This window comes from Halichoeres trimaculatus, unplaced genomic scaffold, assembly GCF_033239565.1.
Source record: "Halichoeres trimaculatus isolate MK-OKI-2021-1 unplaced genomic scaffold, fHalTri1.1 fHalTri1_scaffold_5, whole genome shotgun sequence".
NCBI classification, from domain to species: Eukaryota; Metazoa; Chordata; class Actinopteri; order Labriformes; family Labridae; genus Halichoeres; species Halichoeres trimaculatus.
The window spans coordinates 7,494,898-7,517,151 of NW_027437183.1; the positions used below are offsets into that span (position 1 = coordinate 7,494,898).

Consider the following 22,254-nt stretch of genomic DNA (forward strand, 5'->3'; position numbering starts at 1 on the left):
ATTATGTCTTCGAAATGTTGTCTGTTCATCTTCCATGCATTACTGGGGGATTTGCAACCCAAAAACAACACTGTTTTGCTATATTTTACAGGATACATGTATAAATAGATATACTTCAGGTGTTTTTAACAGCTGTATTAGACTTCAAAGTTATTATTTTTTACATTGAAGAACATTTTAAGACACATATAACTTGAAATGTGAGAACCAAACTGAGCTTCCTAAGTGAAAATAAGAATTTGTGACTTTAAGAGAAGTTCATTCAAAAGCTGACTGACAGGAAATAACTTGTTTTACTGACCAGTTATAAATGAAATGCTAATGACTTGTCTCAGTTAGCGCCAACCATTCATAGCAGATGGCTTTCTGTGGATGAGTCTGGTCCTCTTGGCGCTTTCTGCCTGGCCATAAAGTTTTTTTGTTTCCCTGTTCCCAAGTCCACTCTTGGTTGACACCTGTTCGATCAATCGAAATAGTACATCAGAAAGAAGGGCCTAGCTAGTGACATGCAGCCATGGCAGAGTCTGGTGCTGCCCAAGGTATCTGCCTGTTAAGAAAAAGTTTTCTGTACCTCTGTTGCCAAGTTTGGTGATTATTTTAGATAGTCTGACAAAAAAGTGTCTATACCTGCTCTTAGTGGTAAGCTAGTGTAAACTAGAGGTATCCAGCTGCGACAGATGACTGTCCATTATGAATTTCTAGTTCTGGGTTACTTTTCTGCCTGTTTTTAAAGATATTTTTTCCATTTTGTCTTTGTCCCCCATCCTGTAATGGCAGATCACGTTAGAATCGTATCTAATTTCTGATCGTTGGGTCCAGACCTACTCAGTATGACAAGCTAGCCATGACTCTGGTGCTGCTTATGGTTTCTGCCTGCTTAGAAAAGTTGTTTTGTGATTTGTTGCCAAATTTACTTCTTCTCTCAGTGAGATTTTTTTGTGGTTATTCAAGTTTGAGATACAATAAAGTTTATTCTGAGTATAAGCTTTCGGTAGGTTTTGAGGAACTTTAGCCAGTTTAGATTAAGCTTTTTGACTTGGTTTTCTGCATCGAAAGCAGGATCTGTTTTATTGCTATGAAAAGAGTTCTTCCCAGTCTGTTTTTATTAGCATACGTAGCACATTGGCAGCTCATGTGCCTCTTGTTTATCTGACGTTCACAGCTCATACCTCATATTGTAACAAGCTTAGTCTTAAATCTGTACATTACACATGTTCCTCAGCAACATGCAGAGCTTTCCACAGCCTCTCACTGGATTCCCTCAAACACATAAGCAGGATTGGGTGGGGGCACAGCCTGGTGTTGGTTGGTACATCAGGCTTAGCTCAGCACTCCAGGTCCCCACATCAGACTCGGTCATGCAGCCTCTGTGGACATATGGCAAGGGTCTCTCAATTAACACCTTGGTGAGACGACCCCTCTGTCCACATGATCAAAGCTGGGCCTCCTCTGCTCGGAAGTGTCACCCCCGACCTCCACCTCCCTGTGATTATGACTCCCATCCCTCCACTGTTTGCTCAGTGAGAATGACTTCCACTCCGCTTCCCTGTCTGAGCGGGTTTCATGTCAAATCTGGCCCCCATGAACGCTTTTTGTGGAGTCCTTCAGAGGACTTTCCTCTGTAATTTTAAGAGGACTGAAAACAGAGTTGTAATTTGGGCTTTGGTCAAACATCTGTGCATTCTTCTTTCCCAGTTATGCCTCTCTTGCATGTTCTGGTGCTTAAAATACAACTTTTTTGGCAGTTTTTGCTTCAGAAGATGAGTTTTTTGGTACCCCTCAGTTCTCTGATATGAGATGAAAACCACTCAAACTGGTCTCGGGGTTTGACTGTGGAGGTGAAGGGAGTTGTTACAGCTGTTCATGCCTCAGAGTGTGGGATGAAGACCTACATGAGCTGCAGGGTCTGCCCTGTTATTACCAGATCAAACTGCTTTAAGTGGTAGATCCACTTAAACTAAACAATTAGGTCTCCCGTCAGAAACCAAGTCTCTCCAAGAGCTGTGACAAAGTGAGTTTCTGATATCCTCCAAATATTACACACACATAGCCCATCAGAATAAACCTCTTAAAACGAAACAATAACAAGAGCAGCACAGACTTATACTCAGAGCTTTCTGAATTTAATAAAAACAACAACAACAAAAAGAAACTTGGTGCTGGGGGAATCCTCCTAAAAGATTTGTTGGGGACCAGCTGCCCGGCCAGGCACACATTGTTTGTAAATTTGCGAGGAAGTCATTATTGGAGTGATCAAAGGTCTGGCAACGCTGCTTGAAAATCTTTTTAATTCAGTACTTAGTGGATTAGGGGCTTAACAGAGTCTGAGATGGCCTCAGATGGATTTGAAAGACTTTGTGTAGACTGGGACTGAGTGGGTAAAGATTATCAATTTGACTGCTTCATTGTTTTTAATATGAATCTGCAGAGTTTCTGGTCCTATTTAAACTGTGACGCAACGTGAGATCAAACACTCAGGCTCCAGTTATTTGACGTTTTGGCTGCAGTGTGTAAGCACAAAGGTTTAGTGATGGTGGAACTTTTCTGTGGATTTGTAAGAGGCTATTGATTCAGCAACGTCTCAGTGACTCATGAGAGTGAGTGAAATGCTGATATCTTGCTTTAAAGTGTTTGTGAGGACTGACCATTTTTGGTGTTGATTGCAGTGACCCCTTTGGCCAGAATTGGTAGTGTTTTTCTAGAACAAAGACTCAGTTGAGCACCCACAGTCGTACAGACGCAACTCATGCAAAAGCAAGCATTTGTTTTGGAGAGCAGATTAGGGCTGAATGATTTAGGAAAACAATCTAATTGCGATTTTTTTTTGATCCAATGTTGTGAGTATGATTTGGCATACCAGTTGTTTTTTTTTTTTTTTGGGGGGGGGGTCCTTTATCTTCTGAATAATTCACTGAACACAAGAAATAAATCATTCTACAGTATGACCAACACGACAATAGATGCTTTTGACATATACACAAGTCTTCCCTGCACTTATTTATTGAAAAACAAAAAAGAAACCTGGAAAATTTTACTGACCTCCAGTTGTCAGTGAGAGTAACAAACCATACTGAATAAAGTGAACATGGGGTATGGCTCTGCCAGCCACAATCATTCTACTGTATGGATCTCAGTAGCTCACAGGTTTTTTTTGCCAGAAAAAAACAGCAGACTGAGTTTTGCTGGTCTTAAGGGAGAACAAGTACAAGTTACTTTATTCGCTTCAGGTCTCTATACATGAGACTTTTAATTTTTTAAATGGCAGTCTTTGGGATTTGAAAATTAAATTCCATAACACTGTAATATTGGTTTAAATCCGATTAATTGTTCAGCCGTAGACCAGAGCAAGGAGGTAATGTATTTATTTTATGGATGCACAATATAGGACTTTTTGTCGATATCTGATATGCTGATATATAACTCATTTAGATTTAGCCGATACCTGTGTTTTTTCTGCGCACATAATTTCAGAGATCATCAACTCTCTTCTGTATTGGAAGTAGCGTTTGGTATTATGGTGCATACTCTTATCATATTTGTTATGTCATATTTATTTCTTATGCAAAATATGAAAAAATATATACTTGAACTGTATATTTATTTATGACGATTTTTGCTTTCAACCAAAAGAAATTCAAAAACCAGGGCAAATTTGGCCAATTTCATAATTGACAGTCTGTAAACATGACTTCTGTTCACAAGGAACATATGAGAACTGTACATTAGGGCTGCACGATTATCGCAATCGCAATGTCAGCACATGCAATTACGTAATCGCAAAAGAGGTTATCGCAATCGCAATGTCAGCACATGCAATTCAGATTTTTCGCCATGATAACCAAGCAAGTCTGTAGACTCATTATGACACAACTTTTTTTATTAAATCGCAAGCACAATCGCAATCGCAATATTGTCCACCTAATCGCAAATCGCACCTTTTCCCCAAATTGTGCAGCACTACAGTACAGCAATCAAACCCAAATGGAATAAAATGGTTTACTTTGGTAAATGGTAAATGTGCGTAAAGTAGTCAGATACATGTACCTTACAGACTGCTGCTTAAATTCAAGTTTGATTAAAAACAGGGGCCAAATCTGGGATTACTCAATCTGAACTGTGCAAACAAAATTGCAAAAAGTTCAAAAAATATCTGCAGCTTCAGCCCATTATTTTATGGGTTTATTGTATCAAAGGAATCTGGAGTGTTGGCTGATATCCGGTATTTTATTTTTATATAGATAATGTGCCGATAATATCGTGCACCCTTATTTATTTGCAGTTCTTGAAGACTTTTTTCCTTCAAGAAAGACAGATCTTGCTTTTCACTGCTAAACTTAAACAAAGGGACTTTGGGTTTACGTGCCATAACTTGATTCCTGTTCTCCCAGGAAAATCACACCCAACCACAGATAATCAGAAAAAGCAATGCAAAATAACTGATTCTGGTGATGTTAATCTCATTTTAAATCCTAGTTTATGAATGGGCAAATACATAAAAGTGAGACTATTTCAAGACCACTTTAAATCCTGTCAGTGCCTCTAACTGACTTGTAATTCTGGCCTTTAAAGTTATTTTAGGCGTAACAAAGTGTAACTCAATATCTCTACTCTCACTCTGCTCCTAATGAAAAAGCTCTTCTGCTCCTTTGTGTCCAGAAATAGCTGAAGATGAGAGGAAGCTTTGTCTCTGTGATGATAGACTTGATAACCCCTGTTTGCCTCCAAGGCTTGTGGAGCTGAAGCCCCCGTTACTGACATCTGCTGGGGTCATGAACTGAGGTAACTGTCAGCCGGTGCATCACGAGAGCAAACACACACAAGTGCAGAAGTCTAAAACTCACAAACTGTCACTTTGAATCTCACACAGTTTTCCTGTTTGAGATGTTTTGTGCGGACAGTGTTGTTGAGTAACAATTGTTTCAATAAATGTCAGATGATTCATACCTGCGTGCTTCAGCTTGTGTGTGGAGGAAAAGTTGTGGTGGTGAATCTGACTTGTGGAGGTTTTTCTCTGCACAGCTGGGATTAACCCCGGCTAAACCTTGAAGTGTGTTTCACAAAGATGTTATGTTTCCTGGTATGTTAATCTCTTTCTTTCAATCGTTTCTATGCTCGGTCATCATGTGCGCTGTATATCAGAGGCCATCGGTATTTCTTGAGTTACAGTCTCTCAGCTGAGTCTCTTTCCCATCTTTAACAGACCTTATCTCTCACCACTTCCTACTTATGGAGAGTATATTGGTCTGTGTTTGACCCACCTTTCCTAAACATTACCTGAACCCATTCAGGTTAATCTGTGACGTTTAAAAACACTTCACACTCTGCTTCACTCAGCATGTTGACACACACTTAAATGGTTTTATGGAGTCGTACAGATCTTGGTGTTTGAATTATTTCGGACAAACATGGCTCAGACTGTGTGAAGTGAATTCATAACACACTTTACAGACACTCTAAGAAATATGTGCGCAGCTTGATGAGGCTTGTTCTAAATGTTTTTCTCTGCCACTCCTCCGCTGTGGTCAAATATCAAAACAAATATTTGACCACAATGTGAGGAGTGGCAGAGAAACCAGAATGTGGAGGGGCAGGAAACCCTTAAAACACCTAATTATCTTTCACTGACTCCTGCATGCTTCAAGAAAAATGTGTTTTACTGCTCTTAAAAGCTGAAAATAGCTCAACTTACACACTGAGTAGAAGAAGGTTTTACTGCATTTACAAAAATACTTTTGCTTCATGAATTTATTTTAGATTGCTGTTAAATTTTTACATCAAACAAAAGCAGGAGACGTCTTTTGAAGATATGACAGGGTACTACTCAGTTAGGGCAGTAATTAACAGCTGGGATGGCTTTTTTCCCTAATTTTTTTTTCTTTTAGGATTTTTGGAATGACGATTGGATTAAAATTGTAATCCTTCAATATTGCCAATTTTGCAATATTTTTTCAGTTTGCTTTTTTAACACCAGACCAAGTTAAAAAGTTTAATGATGATGTTTACAATACTGTCTATCATGAGCCATATAATCCTCAAAAATCATGTGTCAGTTTTTAAGATTTACTACTTTTTTCCAACCCAGCTTATAAACAAAGACTAAAATGAAGGACTTATGCTGTTCAAGGCAGCCTGTAACTTGTGAAAGCTCACTGGAAAGGCAGTCCAACTCGTAACTTCCGATCTGTTAATTAGAAGTGTGGTCGCCACAAGAACTGCTCCCCCTGGTGACTGGCTGCAGTGTAGGTAAAAAAATCTGGCTATCCAGTCATTCCAGATGGGCTGTGGTCAAACTTAAAAAAATTAATACACCTCGTAGAAATGTTTCTCACGTCCGATTGTTGTGGTGATTTGAAGATATTATTTGGCTGCATTGTATTGAAGTCCTCTTTTTTTTTCTGAAGAGTTTCATTTTCATTAGTTGTACAAGGTTAAAAATGAGGCTTTACGTAACGTTAAACGATGATTGACAGCTGCCGTTCTTGTGTATTTTATTCAGGAACTGTAAAATATGTCGGAAGGTAGAGTCAAGAAGTGATTAGACTCTCGAAAGAAAAAAAAAAGTATTATTTTTGTCACCAGGCTCCACTCAGATTCTCCCAGAATCCCTCAACGTCTCTAGTGTGCAGACTCTGGCTGCCGTACAATGGTAAATGGCTGTCCTCTCTGTATACATGTACATAACTTATTTTGGTCACAGCAAGGTATTGCGCAAACGTTTTTCATCTGCTAATGTTAAAGCATCATTTGCAGCTGCTCTAGCGTTAGCTAGTTTTCGGTGCATTGATCAATACAAAATATGTTTGAATATAACAACAAATACCGTGAAAAGTATAAGCTTTTTTTACCTTTTGCCAAATTTCCCCTCCTTCTATTTCACTCAACTGAGGAAGTCTCAGGCTCCTTTGGTGATTGAAATGAGATTTTATGTCTGTAATGTTGGTTTGAATTCCTTGCGCCAACCGAAGTCGTAATTTGCTGCTTTCAGGTCAGAATTCGGAGACTTCAACGGAGAAATTTCTGATTTACAGGTTGCCTTGAACGCAGCATTCAATTTGATAATAGGTTTTGAAAAAAAAAAAAATCGTGGTTAAAAATTGGTACTCAAAAAAATCCTGACACTACAACGCATCTAATTTTATCTCCCACCCCTACAAATTAAAGAAAAGTTAGGTCCCATAGAAAAGTAAAATGAAAAAGAGGTTGAAATATGCAAAATGCAGCCTGCAGAAGTGCCAACCAAAAAAAATTGCTTCTGACAAGGATCGCAAGCTTCTGCTTTACTAATGTAGGCAAGTAGTCATGTTTCCAATTCTTCAAAAGGTGATCACAATGTTAACAGCTTTCTTCATCTGACTTTACAAAAAGAAAAACCTCAGTGAATCTAAAAATGAAAGGGACGTCTTTGTGTCAAAGGAAGGTGTCGGTTTTTAGAAACAGCACCTCCTCTGCTTGTTATTATCCCGTCAGAACTTCTTGTGAATGAAAGACAAGTCTTCAGAGAAAGGGAGGAGTGACACGATCCCGCCTGCTTCTTGTACGCTAAGCAGGACAAGGCAGGTGCAGAGGGAACTGAGGGCTCAATTGATACTGTGATAATCCCTCAACTATGCAGGCATGCACAGACTTTGCCTCTCAAGTTGGAGCATTCCTCAGAAAGGGAGTTTGAGATATCATCAGTAAACAGGCTGTAAACATATTACATTATTAACCACTAACCAGTTTCCAGTAAATGCTTGAAATGCTCATTAATCTGGCAAGATCAACAAAATTCTGCACCAAGAGCAACCCGACAGATTATAAATCAACCAAACATTTGGCAGATAAAGCTATGGTTGAATAACCGTCAGTCTCAATCCATCCACTGTAAATCAAACTATAATTGAAAGAAGAAAGGAGTGTCTCACTCTCAAATGATAGATTTGGGTGGAGTATCCCTTTTAATGAGAGTTTTCTTTTCTTGTGTAGCTTTTTGCCCAAAGGCTATTCCCGTGAAAATGCTTCCTCACTCCCCTGAACCCAACGAAAAGCCGCTGTCTGCTGCCAGTGATGCCACTGTTTACAGCCGAGCCTCGCCGGCTGGTCACCAGGCTGCTCATGTTACAGTCTTCCTCACTGGCTGGTATTGTCAGGTTACAATGTGAGTGTGTGTGTGGTGTCTGAGCGGCTGCGTCGGGATTGGCTTGTGAGCGGCTGTGTGAGACAGCGCTGGGTGACGTCTCCTTGTTTAATCCCTCGTTTCTCTCCGGGATGGTTTCTTTCTGAGGGAGCAGGTGAGGATTCAGGAGGAGGAAATGCTGAACTTAAGGGATTTTAAGACTATCAGTGAGGTGAGTGCAGGATATATGTAAGGAAATTACAACTGTTTCTTTTATTTTTTGAGCTGCATATTTGAGTCCATGCAACCTGCAGATCACTGTGGACCATTTGTGCTGCCTAACACTAAAGTAAAGAAGGAATTGCATTATTGCTGAATACATAGGTATTTTTGCCTGCTGTATTTGATACCAACTCTGATGATGTTTGTATTTATCAGCTTTTGCAGTCTTGTTTCCAGTTCTTTTTGTCAGAGCTGTGACGTTTTGGGAGTTTGTGAGAACCAGTGTGTTGAGTGGTTACTTCTGGTTGTTGGGGGTGGATGAGGGGTTTTTGTTGTGTCTTCAGCTGCCTTCCCTCACATTCCCAGGACAGATTGAGTCTCTCAGACCTGTGGCTGTTTTGACTGAAATGTGTCATATCACTCATTGGATCTGCTTTCTGTGTAACTGTGGTGCTGACTGTGCCGTGCATTTGCCTCTTTGGTTGAAGTGTTGCAGTGCTGCTTGGGTTGCAGTGGCCTTAAAAACCATGCTGTATCTTATATAACTGATCAGTTGGGTATAACGGTGTGATGAAGTAGAGGAGGCACAAGTGTCTATTGTCTTATTTGCCTGTTTCTAAGTGGACTTTGGTAACAGAGTGTGGAGAAACTCAAAGCTCAGCTGCTAAAGATGGAGCAAGAGTTGAAGGAACACGGACAATTTAAGGACATTTTGCCAGTTGACATTTAATTTTGCTGAAAACCCAGGCCAGACAGGTTTGGATTGAGAAATAACTATTACATATTACAATTTTGTTCTGGCTGGAACAATTTCTGGAACAGGTTTTTTGTTGAGCAGCACAAAAGATCCATTTCTCAGTAGATCCTCAGCTGACATGTCAGACTATGTAGGGATGGGTACCTTTCACATTTGAATCAATACGGTACCGATTCCCGGTACCTGGCAATCGGTGCTGCTACTCAACGGTACCAATTTTCATTCCTTTTTTGTGTTTATGGGGAAAAAAAATCAATTTGTTTAATAATAAAGTATACATTTTATTCAATTGAAATTATTTCTTCTCCATTATGTAACCTTTCAATGCTGTGTTCATGTACAGCATGTAAAATTGCCTACTCTTTCACTCTCTCACAGTCACAAGGATGCATTTAGGTACCTAAACATGGTACCTTTTGATTTTACATGAATCGATACCCAGTACTTTTGACAGAATTTGGTCGGTACCTATAAAAGTACCTGATTCGGTACCCATCCCGAAGACTATGACAAGGAAGGAGCGCGGCCTGTCCTCATTGATGGCTCTGTAGAGTTTGGCTTAGAGATAGGTACCAAATTAGGTACTTTCATAGGTGCCGACCGAAATCTGTCAAGAGTACCGGGTACCGATTTATGTAAAACCAAAAGGTACCATGTTTAGGTACCTAAATGCATCCTTGTGACTGTTAAGGAGTGGAAGAGAAGGCAATTTTCCTTGCTGGCCATGAACACAGCGTTGCAAGGTTATATATTGAAAAATACATTTGTTAAATTGAATTTTTTAAATATATTTTATTACCAAACAAACTGATGTTTTTTTAATCATATAAACAAATAAAAACTAAAGAAGTGCTGAAAATTGGTACCGCTGAGTACTGATAATTGCCAGGTACCGGGCATCCGTACTGTATTGTTTCAAATGTGAAAGGTACCCATCCCTAGTTTGGCTCCATTTCTTTCTTATTTGTTGGCCATTTTTGTTTCATTTCTTTCTTTAGTGTTCTCTTTCTTTACGTTGTTTTTTTTTCTCTTAATATGTGTAAATTTGTTTTGCTCTATTCAGCCTGCATCAGTTATTTTCCTTCCTTTTCTTTTACCTTATATGTTTGATTGTTTGCTTTAATTTCTGTATTTTTCTTTTTGTTTGTTTCTTTCTTCATTTTTCTTTTTCTCCCAGATTTGTCTTTTTCTATCACTTTGTCATTCATCCTTTCTTTTTGGTATTAATTTTCTCTTTTTTTGTATCTTTACTCGTGTTGCCTCTCACTGGATACAGTGAACTTTTTTATTTGTTGCAATACCTTTCTTTTACATTTTATATGAAGGACAAAGGATAGTTCACATTATTTTTCCGTTCATGTGGCGAACTCGTACTCTCAGGTAAAGACTCTCTGAAGCAGTCTCCTAAAGTCGTGTGTTTACTTTCTGGAGGTTTTTCATAAAATCTGTCTGCGGTCTCTTGCCTTTGATTCGCCGTATAAACTTTTTCCTTGAAGAAGAAGATGAAGAAGGAGAAGGTTGGGCGTTTCTCAGTAAACTGTTAAACTGCAGCAGTAAATGATTTCCTCCTGCGGTCAGTGGGGCTTTGTTTACAGTGGAGATTGACTCCCTGGTGACACCATTGATCTTATCTGCTGCGGTTGGAGCTCCTGTGCACATGAAGCCCTGCTGTCAGCACGCTGAGGGGGAGCGTCTTTAATATGAGACCGTGTTTTAGCATCCTTAATTACAGGGAGAAAATACATGATGATCTATGTGTTGATTAGCACGTTTTTAATGTAATGATTAGCTCTGATTATCTTGTTAAAGGGATTTTGTCCTTTGATGATTTAATGTGTAGAAATCTGCTGTTTTTAATTCACTAAATGATGGCTTTTATGGTTTTAATGTGTCTGACTTTAGCCCTCCTCACTGTGCTGAGCTGAAGTCAGGTTAACAATGCCGCTGCACGCTCTCAGGTTTCAGTTTCCACAAGGTGTGGGGCAGATCTCCATGGCCACGCCGTCCACAGCCATTCCCCCTGACCTGTCCTGTGTTTCTATCAGTGTACAGAGAGCACACGGTCTGCAGGTCTTTCTCAAAACAGATTAAGACAAACATTTATTGGACAGACACAGACCCTGAAACAGCTGAAACAAAGTTTAGAGATATAGATGTGTTGAATTCTGGACCAAACCTCTCATTTTTGTCTAAACTGTTGGATTTGTTATCTCTTTCAGCACAGCTCTGCTCAAAAAACAGGTGTGATTCATGAAACTGGTGATGAAAAAGGAGCATTACATAAAAGTATTTTGTATTATAGATTGTGCCATGAGTCTTCTTTATCTTACTTTCAGGCTGACATGGTTTAATCTGTTTTTAATTCATCTGATATCTCTATCACAGTGAGCTCATACTGAAAACAGGACATGTCGCTGAAATGTTTCATGGCCATGTTTTGCCCTCAGATGTAATAAATTATCTCACACATTTCCACTTCATCAGCCGCTCATTGTTGCTCCAGCTTCCCTCCCTTCCTTTATCGTATGGCTGTTTTACATATTCAGTGACATCTGCCGCTGAACCTCTCCACCCTCAGCCTAATGCTGATTGTCTGTGCCCTCCAGCCCTGCTGGAATAATAGCCGAGCACGGGTCACCACTCGAGTCAATATTTGTTCATGGACATCGCCTTCTGGGCGTCTGTTCATCAGGGATGGTTAGTGAATCTAAATTCAGGATACAGACTCATCAGATAGTCACCAGCCAACGCAGGAAAATAATGCCTGTGAGGGAGAGGAGTAGAGAATCTGTATTTTCAAACATCAGTTTAGCTTAGTTCAGGCTCTCCAGATAAGAGTGTCCTGCTGTAGCTTTAAAAACTTGATTGTTACTGTTTCTAATGGTGGATTTTAAAGCTACTGTGAGACTTTTGACGCCCCCTGTGAACAAAGTGGTATCTCTTTGTTGATCTTGTCCTGGGAATGCTACAAGCTCCTGAAACAGATTGAAACTCATTGTTTTGCTTCTTTATGGCAAACACAAGAAAAAAGCTCAATTTTTGTATTTTAGTTTCATGTTGGTAACTGTTATGAGAGGGTATGTGTCAACCCAAACTGTTTTAATCAAGCTAAATACATTTTTCACTTTTTTCCATGTTGATCCATTTTACAGTTAAAGAAAAGTAGAAAACATGAAAAAAAAAAAATGCAAGCGATACTGCTTTCTCCAGAGGGGGCGCAAAAAACAACACAAACAGAAAGTTCTGCACAGGAGCTTTTTACGCAATAATTTCTACTTTAAAACTATCTTTTTCTACTTTAACAGTCAGATATATTACTGTTGATTTTTTTTTCTGTAGAAAATATCAAGAAAAACCCTTACAGTGGTTTGCGGGAGTATGCTTTTAAAGCTACCTGTCTGTTGCTGATGTTTTTTTTTGCATTTGTAGGTCAAAAAAGGTATCAGTATTAGGGCTGAGTTACGCTGACAACTTCGCGATTCGAATCAGTTTTGATTCTTTAGGGTGGGATTCGATTCAATATTGGTTTAAATTCTTTGATTTTTATTTTTCATGCCCATGTAAACATACGAGTGGACAGCGTGGCCCCGCCATTTACCATTGGGTTAATGGTTTATAAGCTAAAATACCCCGTCACAGGCGCAGCTATTGTAGCCATTGTGCAAGCAGAGTCTGCGCAGTAGATATTGTGAGAGATTGTGGGAGAATCTGAGTGGAACTGGGAGACAAAAACAGTAATCATTTTTTTTTCTTTCAAGAGTCTTATCACTTCTTGACTCTACCTCCCGACTTATTTTACAGTCCCTGGAGAAAACACACGAGAACGGCATCCGGCATCATTGTTAAACGTTACGTTAAACCTCATTCTTAATCTTGTATAACTAATGAAAACGAAACTTTTCTGAAAAACGATGACTTGAATACAAGACAGCCAAATAATATCTTCAAATCACTACAACAATCAGACGTGAGAAACATTTCTAGGAGGTGCATTAATTTTTTAAAGTTTGACCACAGCCCATGTGGAATGACTGGAAAGCCAGATTTTTTAACCTATACTGCATCCAGCCACCAGGAGGAGCAGTTTTAATGGAAACCTCACTTTGAGCCGAGCAAGTGGACATCCATTTTTTTTTACAGTCTATGATGTCACCTCACATATTGGGGCAATAAAACAACCCAAACATCAGACTTCAAGGCTGAAGTAGCTGGCTTTACACTTTTGCTGCTGCTTTGGCTGCCATCTTGCTGTTGTTGAGTCTCATGCGGCCCTCGTCCTTACAACGCAAATAACATTCACAGCACATCCAACTTGCCAGGAGGTGAATCCATTCAGAGGATTTGCAGAATCATTGTTGAATTGAGTGAGGAACTATTGTGATGCATCGATTAATCAATATTTTTACCCACCCCTAATCAGCATTAATCTAAGTCTGTTTCATACGCTACTGAAACCCCTTCAGAGGAGCCTTGAAAACATTTCTGAAGTATTTTAGAAGAGTGTGAAGCACTTTGAGTTATTTTCAGGGATTTTAATTGAGTATCAAGTTACTGATTGCTAAGAATTTGCTTGTACATATTTTTTGTTTTGATTTTCCATCAGGCAGGAAAAAAGGTAGAATAACAACCTGTGGTCTCATCATGTTCTGTTCATTTATGAGGATACATCAGCCACTACGGACACCTTTTACAAGGCATTTGCCATGACTGGATACAAAGCTGACAGGTTGTAAGAAAGTTGATGAAGCGACCTTTCTCAGACTGGCAAATTTGGCCAACAGTTTGTCTGCAGACCAGCAAAATCAGTGGCATCTGAGCGGATGTTTTCTGCCCACTTAACCTGCTTGAGCTCCTGACTGACACTTGTCGAGCACCGTGTTTGGAAAGTTGCCCAATACAAAGCTTGTTTTAGCAGAAAACTAAAGAAACGGCAGGATAATGTGGTCCAAACTATGAAACTTTCTAAAGTTTGGGCACCTACAGTTTAGCAGTGTGCAGAGACTGTAGTCCACAAACCAGATGGCCCAGGTTAAGTACCAGCCTGTGGCCTTCCCCACTCCCTTCCCAGTTTGCTACTCTCACACTGCCCTATCCGTAAATAATGGCATAAAGAAAAGTTTGATTAAAAAAATTCTTAAAGTTGGATCAGAAAGACAGGTACAGCAGTCAGTTATTCACTCAGATTCTGTTTCAGCCGTATCGAGAGCTGTCAACGCTTGGAAAAAACACGGTGGCTGTCTAAACATGACTTTTCATGACTGATAAAAGCGACGCTGAATAATTTTGACAGCGCTGTAAGAACCCTTGTTTTTCTTTTTCCCCTCCCTCTGAATCATTCCCAAAGGTGACATCGAAAAATTCCCAGAATACCCTGGGAGATAATCCCTTTGTTTGGCGGGAGGATCCCCTCTTCCACCAAAAACAGTGAGCAGCCATAATGCCACAGTGTTTCCACTGGAATGTCACTGCTATTGTCGACCAGAGTGACTCCCACTGGGAAGACACCCCCGCCTCCTCACCCCCCTCACCCTCCTCACTGCCAACACAATACAATGTGTTGCATTCGAGCTATGAAGGCATGCTACTGTTTTCGTAGCCTGTGACCCCGTGACCGCCAGCTCAGGCCCGGATAATGAAAAAGACGACACGGAAGTCATTAGTTAGTCCCACAGTTGGTACAGCTTCCTCTGCCTAACGCCTCGGGGAATTCTCTCTTCAACTTTTTATTTTATGACAACTTTTTAGAAAATACTGAAGATTGTTCATCCTGTAACAAAAAGACACAAAATGCAGTTCCTCTTTTTTTACTAATTGACAAAGTGTCTGAACATTCTTCCAGACAATAGTTGCCTGTGGTGGAATTTTACCTATAATTATGAACTTAAGCTCTTTCCATCTTGCTGGGTTACATCAGCTTGTGAGAGACTTCAACTGAGAGGCGTCATAGTATTCTAGTAATCATTGAAGTGCGACCCCTTCGTATTCTATAACAATCCTGGGAGAAAGTACATTTTAATTGATTCAATCCTTGAACTAAAATCATGGAAATGGATTACATTCCATCATCGTATATAATCTTTTAGTTTAATACTGAGTGGTCCATAGTTAATGTTTGACAAGTTTACTAAATTTTTTGGTCAATAAACACCCAAGAACTTCATTGCATCCGTGTCCCATTTCACTTTGTATTTTTCTAGTTATAGTTGCATTTGGTTCATAATTAAATTTTAGTACCTGTGTTTTTGAAACATTAAGGGGCTGTTTACACGACAACGGTTTTAGGGTGGAATGCAAAAGTTTTGTTGCATTTTAGCCTCGCGTTTACACGGTTTCTGCGTTTTGGCCAACCTAAATCTCAAAATTTTGAAAACGGCCTCCAGAGGGGTATTTTTTCTGATTGCCACCATTTTCAGTGGAAACGCTGATGTCATGCTCCGCTCCGCACAAGTGCATACAACAGTACCGTTGTTACAATCGTCGCCAACTAACGTGTGCTTGTGCTGCTCAATCTGATCTGCTGACTGTCTTTCAACCAACGTGCATCCGTTGCTCCACTTCTGCACTTGGCATTCACCAATACACCAGATGATCGGCTCAACTCTACTTCGGTGGAAATCTTCCAAAAGCAGCTCCTGGACAAGGCAGTTACAGCGCCACCTACTGGCCTGGCATGCTTACTACAGCGTTTTCAGTCCCGCCGAGTTTCCATGTGAAAGAGATATTCTTCAAGACAGGACATTACTATTGGCAAGGACTGGGTAGGTTGCTCAAAATAGCAGTTCCTCTTTTAGGATATAAATGTTTTCATATCTAAGGCTGGACATTTTGCTTTGTGTACCGATAAATTATTGTTAAGTTCCCGGGAACTCGTTCAGGCTGTAAATTTCAAAAAGCGTTGGGAAAAAAATGGAAAACACAGTTTCTTAAGGGTCTCATTGTCTTCCTTTTTTCTAAACAACACTCCAGAATCCAGAATGTCCAGAGTTGAATGTCTTGTTTACAGCAAAAACAAGAAAAGAATTGCTGAAGGTTACATTTAAAAACAGTGAATGACTGCATTTCCACATTTCTGTTTGAGCATAAAAATACAAAAATACTTCAAAAAGATGTGAATTAGGGAGTTTAACCTCGTGCAGTGTGTCAGAATAGTTTATATAAACCCTCTTTTGTTGCTTTTCTTCACCATGCTTCTCTCTAAGCCAAACTCTCATTTGCTGATTTAACAACTTCCTGAAGCTGTTGAGGTTTACTGTAGGAGGATGAGGGGCTCTCTTTGTTGTTGTTCTTGAAGAGCGGAAACTTTTCAGGAGGTCTGTCAGGCTGTCAGCGCTGAAAGATGAACCTCTTAGAGCCTGATGGAGTGTGGTGTTTGTGTTTGACAGGGATTTTTTGTGTGATTATTAAAATAAAATGCAGATTCAAAAGTTAAACAAATAATCTAATAGTCTGAAGACACTGCAGTAATGCTGTTACATACTGCTTCTGACCTAAATATCCTTCAGGTCTCCACTCCAGATCAGCTCAGTGTGCTAAAACATCTTTCCCTGCTCACTCTGGAGCATCTCCAGCTCCTAAACTCTTTGTTCTAATATTTCCTCACAGCTTCCCCTCATGGGAATAAATTAGACTTTCAGATGAGGATCCAAAGTGGCGTGTGTCAACGATGAGGCCCAGTTATGCTAACAGGAAGAGAAGAACAGAACGGTTTCCGTTACGAGGAGGTTTGGGCCTCATCGTTTCTGCCACCAAAGTAAGAAGATCTCACCCCCACCATCATTTTTCCTCCCTGTGAGCACCTTTTTTTATCTCCCCCTCTCTGGGTGGAACAAATCATTTAGCTCCCACCCTAATGGGATTAGTTCGCACTCTCTGCCTCCCTCCCTTCCTTCCTCTCTTGTCCTTTTTCTTTCACATACTTGAGCCCATCCTTTAGCTCGTCTCTTTTGGGACGCTGTGGAAAAGCACAAGTGGTTCATCCCAACAGAAAGCTTGAAAGAGGGGAACTGTGAGTGAAGGAGGAGTTTGGGATCTTTTGAAAGTTCCTGTCGGTGTAGTCTTCTGGATGCTGTGACATTTATCTCCACTTTTAACTCCACATAGATTCTTTATCACCACAAACAGACTGACCATGGATACGAGAGAGTCCCTAAGATTAGAAAGCCTGATTTCCTCTGATGACATACAACATTGAGGCTCATTTATCAGGTAGACCCTGATGTCAGCACCACATTTAGCAGTGGGATGATAAACAATGAGACCAGCTGAGAGCAGGCTGAGAACCACAAAAGCCAGCGTCAGGGCCGGCTGGGGACGAGCTGCTCAACAGATGGACGTGAATTCTTCTTATCTCATATTTAAATGAGTTTTATTGAGATCTATCTGCTGAATGAGAAGACATTTTGCTTTCTCTTGCTCTTGCAGCAGGTTTCGGTTGAAATTATAAAAACATTTCTTTAGTTTTTCTGCAGCTCTAATACTTTTCAGTCTTATCTAACATAAAAATGATGGACATTTTTGAAATATGTGTTTGGTAGATGAGCAGCAGAGCTAAGTTTGTAGGCTAACGTGCTTGGTTTTGATCGGCTCAGTATGATCTTGTTGTTTTTCAGCCACCTGTTGCTCACACAGCCTGCTGATACCATCGATCAATGCAGGTTTTCATCAATAAAAAACCGACCTCTTTCAGACCCAATCTGTTAAACGGTTCCCGTTATCTGAAAACTGGAAACATCTTTTGTAGTCTCCTCAGTGTTTGTCCCTGAGGCTGGTAGGTGGTCGTTTTTGTACTCCCCGGTGATGCTTGACCATCTTTTGTTTCCAGGACTTGGACCATGACACAGCCGAGTCTGCAGCCCCTAGAGATAAAAGACTGTTGAGGGAGAGCTGATTGGTATCTGGGTTTTTAAAAGAGATCCAAAAACGTACTTGATTATCAAATAAACATGAGCAGAAAAGAAAAAGATAAGTTGATATTTTTGACATTGAGTCGGTAACATTAACCTGACCACATGCAAAACAAATCAGTCTGCAATAAGAAGTTGAGCCAATTCCACTTCTGTCTGTTGATACTGTGGCAAAAAACATTAGTTTCTGTTAGCATGCCAAATCAGGAGGCTGCTAATCAACATGAAGGATGTTTTTAGGAGTTCCCTCCAAACATTGGTCTTGGTGTACTTGAAAATTGTGTACTTCGAGTTATCTATAGCAAAAATCCAAGGTGCTGAAGACTCTGTTATAAAGTCTTGGCACTCACTTTTCAGGGAATGGGTGGGTTTTAGTTGGGGTTGTGTTTTTTTTTTTAACTATTATTATTTTTGTTTAATAATTTTTTTCTTTTTATTTATTTCAATTTTTTTTTTTTTGTATTTTTTTTTCTTTTCTTCTTTTTCTTTTTTTTCTCTTTTTCTACTTTGAATGATTGGTTTCTCATTTATTTATTCATTTATTTTGCTTTCATGATTGTTGCACATATTCTCACTAAACTTTAAAATGATACAAGTCTATCTTTATTGTTGTACCTGTTGACAGGAAAAAAAATAAAAATAAAAATCCCCCCCCCCCCCCCCAAAAAATAAAAATAAAATAAAAATAAAAATAAAATGAAATAAAATAAAATAAAATAAATAAATAAATAAGTAAAATTAAATAAATAAATAAAATTAAATAAAAAACAGGTTGTTCGTTACTGTCCTGCAATCCAGGCAACAGCAGCAGAGCTGGCCAGTGAATCCTTTGCCTGCTGATCATCATGAGCTAACTTTAACCTTAACTTTCAAGTTAGGAGAAAAAAACTACTCCAAAAAGTGACTTAAAGCCTGTACTTTTAAAAGTTGTACTTGATGAACCATCCCTGTGTGGGATTTGTGGATGACTTTGCGTGAATGCACATCCGATTTTGACGGATTTATACATTAAATGTTGTAATACAAAAAGATGCTTTGGATTATTTTGCAACCACTTTCTTCATCTAACAGGGTCCCACAGATCCTTAAAAAGTCTCGAAAGGCACTGAATTCATGAATCTTAAAACAAGGCTTTATGGCCTTAAAATGTCTTAAATTAATCTTTAAGTGTCTTAAAAATGTTAACACGTTATTATAATTTCAAAATAAATGTTATGTAAACATTTATTCGTTGATTTATTTTTATTTATTTTTTTTGTTATTTACCACCAGCAAACATTGATGTGGTTGCAGCTGAGACTCTATTAATCATCCCTGACCCTATGTAATCAATGTGGTGTTTTTTACATTTGTTACTCTTAAATTTAATTTCAATTGGCATAAAAAAGTCTTCAAAAGCCTTGAATTTAACTTTCTTTAAGCTGTAAAACCCTGTATGAAATGACAACAATACTTCTCGAAACAACATCTCTGAAGATTCAAATACCTCCAGATGAAGTCTGCAGCTCTGTTAGAGACCTACGCTCCAGCAGCTTTCACTTCTGTTGTCTGCTTTCTCAAAAGAGGCATTGTGGGAGAAATTCCCCAACCTTAAGTGCTCCCGTGTTTGCTTTTGTGCCAAGTGAGCCCACTCTGCTGACCTTTTGAGAGACGGACCGGTGAGATTCACTGCTGGGTCCCTGTGTAGCCCTTCACCCTCTGACAGCAGCCGGACAATGAAATACAAGCTAATTAAAGTGACGACAGCATGAAGGAGACACTGTGCTCCCACAAAAAAAACAGCTAGCTGGGACTGAATCCCCGAAAACAGAGAAAAACATCACAATAAAAAAACCTTAACAGATTCCTGCAAAGTAAAGATCTACATTTCTGTCTGTTAGATTGATTTTGTAACAGTTTGTGTCAGCTGTGATTGACAGCTACACGTCTGCTCCGACACACAAATATGTCAGGAATGTTTGAGACAAAGACAAACCTCGTCACCATGCACACTTGTGCTGCAGACTAATTATAGCGTTAATGAATAAAAGGCCAATTACTGCCATCGGAGAGGCGGGGTTGACTCCAGGACACATAATGATACAAAGGGATGGGGACACGGCATTATGCAGCGAGTTGTCACGCAAGTGTGCAACTAGATATGCTTCACACAACTCTTTTTATGCATCAGGTAGAAAATACAGTTCTAGCAGTTTGCACATTATAAGAAAGTTATGCAATGTGCAATCACAGACTTATATATTTTAAATAATGAACAAAAAAAGCTGTGCCTGTTTTTTCTCAGCCTGCAGGAACATTAGCGTGTCCTTAGTATGTGTGTGAGTCTCCTGTGTGAGGTGATGAGTGGAGGGTAAATTCACCAGCCCATGGCTCCCCTCGTCCGCCTTTGTGACTCCACTCAAGAGCTGAACAAATAAGAGGCTCCAGGCTGTCCCTCGGTCAAGTGCAGGCTGGACGGAGGAGAGAGGACGGAGGGGGAGGAGGTGTAGAGGGAAGACAATGAAGAGGTGAACTGTGGAGCAGAGAGAAAGAGTGGGAGACAATGGGAGCTTCAGAGTGCTCCAAACTAGACTGAACCGGTACTGTACTTTGAGGAGGAAGAGATGAAATGGCTGTTTATTCCTTCGAGGATGTTTCGTATCTGTGTTTCATGGAAATAGCACAAAATGTGACTGTCTTTGTCTGACTGTGAAGATGCTAAAATTACTACTTCTTTTTTTTTGAGCTGTCAACTCCTCACTAAGGTGCTGAGGAGCTTTTTGATATGACGAAAGCAGCTCAGGTCTTTGTATTTTTATCTGCACCAAAGCTTTCATGAGAATTATTTTTTTTTTAAATCTGCAAGTTTGTTAAAAGTCTTCTAGTGGATGCTATTTCGCACCTGCTTTTTATATCCAAGGATTGACTGCTAGTCTCTTTTTTATTGTTTAAAATAAATCATCTAAGGGTTGCAGAGCAAGAGTTGGAGAAGCTATAATTTTGACTGACTGAGCCTTTTTTTTAAGTCCTGAAAACACAATGAAGTCATGCTTTAGTTCTGTTTTTCAACTTTATTAAGTTTTTTTTCTTCTTTTTTTTTTCATTTTTTTTCTTTCAATTAACAAAAAAAGAAATCAGACATGTTTCTCCAGACTTGCAACAAATACAGAAAATTAAACGATAGTAAATAGAATAAAGAGGGAAAAAATACTAGGAAAAAAAATAAACACAGAGTAAATAAGAGGTTAGTAATTAAAAAAAAAAAAAAAAACTTGGACGACCTCTTTTCAGTAACAGTGTCTTAAAGTTCATCACCTTCTTCTGGTTTGATGGACAGAGCCCCACAGTAGTTGACCCAAACATTGCACTAACTCAGTCAGATTTTCTTCCTTTCTTTCTAAAAAAAATAAACCTTTAAATAACTCTGGAATAACTTTGGAATAAGGGAAAAAAAATTCATCCTGCTTTTTTAACAGAGCCACATATCCTCTGAGCCATCTTTGTCCTCTAGGGGGTGCTGGTTCACTGCTTGGTCACACTTTACTCCAGGGAGTTGAAGGGGCTGAAGGAAGTCTCTTATTATATTTTATTTAAGGAATTATGTTTTAAAGTTTGTAATATTACATGGAAATCTAAGAATTGGTCATTATCCATTCAAATATTTTTATGGACAGAGAGAGAAATTAATCATCTGTTAATCACTTCATCCCAGAACAGCTCCAGGTGCAGGTGTATATTCCACTTGTTTTGTTCTTTGCCAACAACATCAAGTGTTACCTCAAACTCCCTTCAGGCTGAATCTAATTGAACCCGTTAAAGATCAGACAACTGTTTGGAACTTGGCAAAATCCTGAGTTGTAGCTCGTCAGAAAAGCTCCCTGGAAGCCGCTGATCTGTTGTTTAGCTGCAGGGAAGAGAAAAGTAAATCAGCAGTAGGTGGAGTTCATAGCTGAAGTGAAATTCTTATCCCACCATCCTCGCTGGGCCGTCATCCAGCAGGATAAATCATACGTCAGGGTAAATATCACCACACTGGAGTCTGTCCTTATGAGAAACTGTTTTTTCTGAAGTCAAACTTTCACCTGCAAATCTTCTATTTTTATCTACACTCAGTCGATCTGAGGGACACTGAACCTCTGGAGAGCAGCTGTCAAGATAAAACAGCTCCTGAAATAGAGACACAGCTTTAAGACGCCTTTAATGTGTGCAGATTCCTCACAAAGCTGACAGCAGTGCTCATTGTTCATGTTTATTTTTAACCTGACTAAAGTGTACTCTGTCTCTAAATAGACGACTCC

General features: G+C 39.4%; 1 protein-coding gene across 2 annotated transcripts in view; it reads left to right on the top strand.

The window, feature by feature from the left end:
* Positions 1–22,254, top strand: part of kank1a (KN motif and ankyrin repeat domains 1a) — a 78,925-nt gene that overhangs the window by 1,842 nt on the left and 54,829 nt on the right. Inside the window, exon 1 of one of the 2 annotated variants that reach the window (XM_074669791.1) lies at positions 8,232–8,327. The exons of the other annotated variant lie outside the window; for it this stretch is intronic. The gene's annotated coding sequence lies outside the window, so the exon portion shown is untranslated. Of the gene's footprint in view, positions 1–8,231; positions 8,328–22,254 lie in introns of those variants that run through there. 2 annotated transcript variants of the gene reach the window in all.